Raw genomic sequence first — 5866 nt, 5'->3', positions numbered from 1 at the left:
CCAACCATTCCACTTTCTTTTTCACATTGCAAAGATAGCAGACCCCCTTTCTTTGTTTAGCTCTAACCGACACCATATCCCCCTCACTCATTTACTCCATTTATTCCAGAAATCTTTATTGAACACCCACCTGTGCGGGGCATTTGGAATACAGTTTTTAATAAGACAGGCTGTGCCCCTGCCTCTGTGGGGCTTACTGTCCCTGGAGGAGAAGATGAAGTAAATGCCACAGTCCACAGTGTAGAAAGTATTGTAGCATGACAAGGAACCACTCTGGTATCAGAAGACAGTGGCATCTTAACCTAGCTGGTATAGCTGTTGCAGAGCTGATTTTGAAGCTGAAATCCAAAGGATGAGTAGGAGTCAGCTTGGTGGGGGCTATAATCCAGGCAGAAAATGCAGCTTGGGAGGACTTTAAATGGAGAGAAATAGCTGCAAGGAACTGGAGCACATTCAGCTTGACTGCATTGCTGAATCTGAGGAGGAGAGGGAAGGAGAGGGAAGATCCACAGCGCTTCAGGGCTTGTAATGCTCAGAAGCCTGTATCATGTTTCAATTTGACTGCTAGTGAAATAGCAATAACTTAAGGTAGAGATTTATGTCCTCATCGAAAAGAAGTTCAAGTACAGAGCACTGTGGCTGCACCAGGGGCCTGTTTGGCTCTCTTTGCCCAGCCATCCCAGGCACGTGTCTTGAATTCTCACTGATATTTCATGTCTGAAATGGCTGTTGTAAACCCCCCACCCCCCACATCATATTCTTGAAACTGGCAGAAAGCAGGAGAAGAAATTGGGGATAGACAAAGCACACCCAGCTCTCTATTCACAAGTCAAGAAGCATCATCACCAGTGTTGTGGACAGAGGGCTCTAACTCGAAGTCCACCCCTCCTCCTACCCCCCTCTCCCTCTCATTTCCCCCCTCTCCTCCTGAAGCCATGGTTTAAAGGGTTTGAGCAGTTTGGCCCATCCACTGAAGATTGCTCCATGGCCTCACCTCAGGCGCTGAAATAGCTTGGTTGCTGAGCAACGGAGCAGCAGCCCCAGATGGGCAGAGCATTATTACCCTGTAGGGGGCTTTCTGGGTGGATCCCAGTCAGGACACATACAGGAATCTGTCTCTCTGCCTCCCTGCCTCTCACTTAATAATAATAATAAAAATCAGTAAATATTAGAGGTCAGTGTTGAACATGTATACAACACTGAGCACAGCCATGGAAATGTAGTAGTGGCAAAAAAAGGACAGAGTCCTGCTCTTAATGGAGCTTAGAGTCTCGTGGGGGCTAAATGTAAAAACTGCAACTCTGGCTAGTGCTAGAGCAGAGTTAATAGCCTATTCAGAGAGGTCACAAGGTATTTCCCTTGAGGAAAGGGCCTTTGAACTAAGATCTGCAGGATGAGTAGGAGCAAACTAGGGGAAGAATGGCTGGAGGGGCTCCTTGTGGAGTACTGATTGGAGGGGACCAAAGTGGATGTCTGGGAACTAGGAGATGATTGCCGCCACCTAGATCAAAGGTAATGGGTTAGGGTGGAGGTGGGCGGGATGTAGGAAAGTGGAAGAATGAAGAGATATTTAGGCAAATTCCAAAAGATTTGATAGATGGTGTGAGGAAGGGGTCAAGGGTGCCCCATTGTTTCTGCCTTGCACAAGAGGATGGTTTGGAGGGTGCTTCACCCAGATGGGGAGGTTAGGAGAGAACAAGGTGTGGGAAGAAGGTCATTAATTTGGTTTTAGACATGATGAATTCAAGGTGCGTGTGTGTGTGTATGTGTGTATGTGTGTGTGTGTGTGTGTGTGTGACAGAGACAGAGAGAGGGACAGACAGACAGGAAGGGAGAGAGATGAGAAGCATCAATTCTCCATTGCAGCACCTTAGTTGTTCATTGATTGCTTTCTCATATGTGCCTTGACGGGGGGGGGGGGGTACAGCAGACCGAGTGACCCCTTGCTCAAGCCAGTGACCTTGGGCTCAAGCTAGTGAGCCTTGCGCAAGCCAGATGAGCCCGCACTCAAGCTGGTGACCTCAGGGTTTCAAACCTGGGTCCTCTGCGTCCCAGTCCAATGCTCTATCTACTGCGCCACCGCCTAGTCAGGCTCAAGGTGCTTTTGAGATATTCAAGGGGTCATGCTGAATAGGTAGTTGGATCCATAAGTGTGGGATTTAGATGACAGCATGTCATCTAAAATAAATACATGAGTTATCAATGTATAGGTGACAAGTGAAGCCATGGGTCTGAGTGAGCTTGCTCAGGGAGAGTGTGGACTGAAAGAAGGGGTTATAGGACCCAGCCTTAAGAAACATAAAGTCATTGCTCAAATTAGAAAAAAAACAAATCTGCCCTGGCTGGGGAGCTGAGTTAGAGCATCATCCTGATATACCAAGGTTACAGGTTCAATCCCTGGTCAGGGCACATACAAGAATCAACCAATGAATGCATAAATAAGTGAGACAACAGATTGTTGTCTTTCTTTCTCTTCCTCTTTCTAAAAGAAAAAAAAAAAAAAAAAAGAAAAAAACCCCAAATCATTCCACTCTCCCTTCCTACATCAAACGCCACCCACAGATCAATGACCTTCAGCCTAAATCCCAAAGCTCTTTGTGCCACCCAGGCTGAGTGACAGGGCTGCAGTCTTCCCATGGTCCCATCCTGCTTTCACCCCTGCAGGAGGCCATTGTAAGTGACAGTTCTTAAGTGCTTTTCCTAGCGCTAAGGAGAAACTTGTGGGAGTTTTGTGTTCCTTTTGTCTAAAAGCTTCTGTGTCCAAGTTGAGAGCATCCACTAAGCTGGGTGAGGGCTCAGTCTCATGTTAAATTCTGTCGTTTCTCTGGGTTGCTTATGACTTTGCTGCACACAGTCTCCGTCCTCCGCCCTCTTGTGTCTTCCCTTCCTTTGGAGCAGCAAGGCTACATACACCTCCTGTCTGACTGTGGCTGAGCCTTCTCCTGGGCTGCAGCCCCAGAGCTCCACAGCTTTGCTATGCAGGGGTTCTCAGCTCCCCGGGTCACCCCGCTTCCCTCCAAGGTGAGTGATGAGAAGCTAGACTAGCTTGATTGCTGTCATCACATTAACAAACCTCTCAGTACCCTAGGCATGTGATGGGGTTTTGGGCAAGGAGCCTGCTCTGGCGACCGGGATCTATCTACAGCCCTCTGGAGAGGTAGAATCGTTTGTGAGCCTATGGGGAGCCTTCAGTTCAGCTGCTATGAATCCAAGCCCTGCCTGGAAAAGTCTAGGGTCAGCTCAGACCCCAGGACCACTTCCTGGTTGGACAATAACCTCTTCTTCTGCCAAACCACAGGGGCTTGGCTGGCCTTCAGAGCCAGCATCTCCAGCTGCCTGTTTCTAGAGACGACACAGTGCCCTTGGAGATGGGAGGATGATTTGGAGCCAATTCCGAGGCAAGCAACCCAGCTTTTAGTCTCTAAGCCCCAGTGCGGCTGCTTCTGTCTGTTGTGTAGACTTACAGACTCTGGCAAGGAGGGAGGAAGACAAATTCGTTCTATGGAATCAATCCTGTGGCGGGGGGGGGGGGGGAGTAGGAGCGACCACAACCCAGGGGGTAATTCCCTAGAAGGCTCACACTGTAGCAGTCCCCAGGAGTGCACAGAACTTGATACTGTGAAGAGCATAGCAGTGTAGGGTGACATGGAGCTGTGCTACGATGTTGTCTTGTGTGTTTGTTCACTCAACATTACTGAGCACCTATGCTAGCCTCCTTGCTTAGGCAACAAATACTAAGGTGACCAAGTGCTCTTCCAGGAGCAGATACGGCCAAGGGTAATGGAAGTATAATGTGAGCTATAGCATAAGTGCCCAGAGGACAGTAGCACAGTAGAGAGGGAGAAGGTAAGTCTTCTCTGGAGGTAGCTGGGTCTTGAATGATGAGGACAGGCAATTTCAAAAGGAAAAAGCATAGAAAAGCAAAATAATCATAATCATAGTGATAGAAACTACTTTTTAAATTTTTTAATTTTTACTTTTTCAACAGAGAAAAAGGAAGAGAGATGAGAAGCATCAACTCGTAGTTGCGACACTTTCGTTGTTCATTGATTGCTTCTCATACGTGCCTAACTGGGGGGGGGGGGCTCCAGCTGAGCCAGTGACCCTTTGCTCAATCCAGCGACCTTGGGCTCAAGCCAGCGATCTTGAGCTTTTTTTTTTTTTTTTTCTTTATTTTATTTATTCATTTTTAGAGAGGAGAGAGACAGAGGGAGGAGCTGGAAGCATCAACTCCCATATGTGCCTTGACCAGGCAAGCCCAGGGTTTCGAACCGGCGACCTCAGCATTTCCAGGTCAGCGCTTTATCCACTGCGCCACCACAGGTCAGGCAATCTTGAGCTTTAAGCTAGCAACCTTTGGGCTCAAGCCAGCAACCATGGGATCATGTCAATCTCATGCTCAAGCTGGCAACCCCACTCTCAAGCTGGTGAGTCTGCACTCAAGCTGGCGGCCTTGGAGTTTCTAACCCGGGACCTCAGTGTTCCAGGTTCATGCTCTATCCACTGCACCACCACTGGTCAGGCTTTTTTTGTTTTTTTAATTTTGAGGTTGATAGTGTAGCTTCTAGTCCTGGTTCCATCATTCAATGTGATCTTAAACAATTTTCTGTTTCTGTATCTCAGTTTTCTTGTCTCTAAACGGAGATAATAGTACCTACCTCAAAGCACTGAGTAAATGTTATTAAGCAACTTACTACATCCCAGATCCTATATATACATAACTTTTCATCCTTACTACCCTGAAAGTAGATTTATCCATTTTACAGAGGAGGAAAAGTGACACTTATGCTCATATGGATTAAAGGCTGGTGTGGAGATTTGAACCCATATCTGACACCCAAACTCACGGCCTTCATTCTATTCCACGTCTAGTGGGACAGAAACATTGGGTGTAAATTGAATAAAGTCATAATTAGATAAAGACACTTTTTGACACTCCCTCTCTGCTTGCTTGCAGACCAGAGGTATATCTTAGCAGACCAACCTGACACCAAACTTGGCTCTTTCTAGAAGTATGGTTGTCAGTTTTACCAAATGACTGTGTGTAATATTCTTCATGAATGTGTTCCCTATAGGGCATTTGGAAACCAAAAGCAGAATACTGGAACCCCTACAAATACTAATAAAACGGCAAACCAGCCAGTAAAAAAGAGGGGAGAGGCCCTGGCCGGTTGGTTCAGCGGTAGAGCGTCGGCCTGGCGTGCAGGAGTCCCGGGTTCAATTCCCGGCCAGGGCACACAGGAGAGGCGCCCATCTGCTTCTCCACCCCTCCCCCTCTCCTTCCTCTCTGTCTCTCTCTTCCCCTCCCGCAGCCAAGGCTCCATTGGAGCAAAGTTTGCCGGGGCGCTGAGGATGGCTCTGTGGCCTCTGCCTCAGGAGCTAGAATGGCTCTGATTGCGGCAGAGCGAGGCCCCAGATGGGCAGAGCATCGCCCCCTGGTGGGCATGCCGGGTGGATCCTGGTCGGGCGCATGCGGGAGTCTGTCTGACTGCCTCCCTGTTTCCAACTTTGGAAAAATGAAAAATAAATAAATAAATAAAGAGGGGAGAGTGCAAAAAGATTTTAACAGAATTTTCACAGAAGAAGCTATATGAATGTCCAATAAGCACATGAGAAGATGCTCAAATCATCAGGTACCAGGGAAATGCAAATTAAAACCACAATGAAATACCACTACATGCACTCCCACATGACTAAAACAAAAAAGTCCAAGAATTAAAAACAAATGCTGACCAGGAACTCACACATTGTTGGTACAAGTATAAAATGATACATTTTGGAGAAAGGTCTGGCAGTTTCTTATAAAATTAAACATACAGCGAATCTACTCTTTACTATTAAGTATTTACCCAAGGTAAATGATAAA

This window comes from Saccopteryx bilineata, chromosome 6 (genome assembly GCF_036850765.1).
Source record: "Saccopteryx bilineata isolate mSacBil1 chromosome 6, mSacBil1_pri_phased_curated, whole genome shotgun sequence".
Lineage (NCBI taxonomy): Eukaryota > Metazoa > Chordata > Mammalia > Chiroptera > Emballonuridae > Saccopteryx > Saccopteryx bilineata.
Note: the sequence above shows the minus strand (reverse complement) of the source record.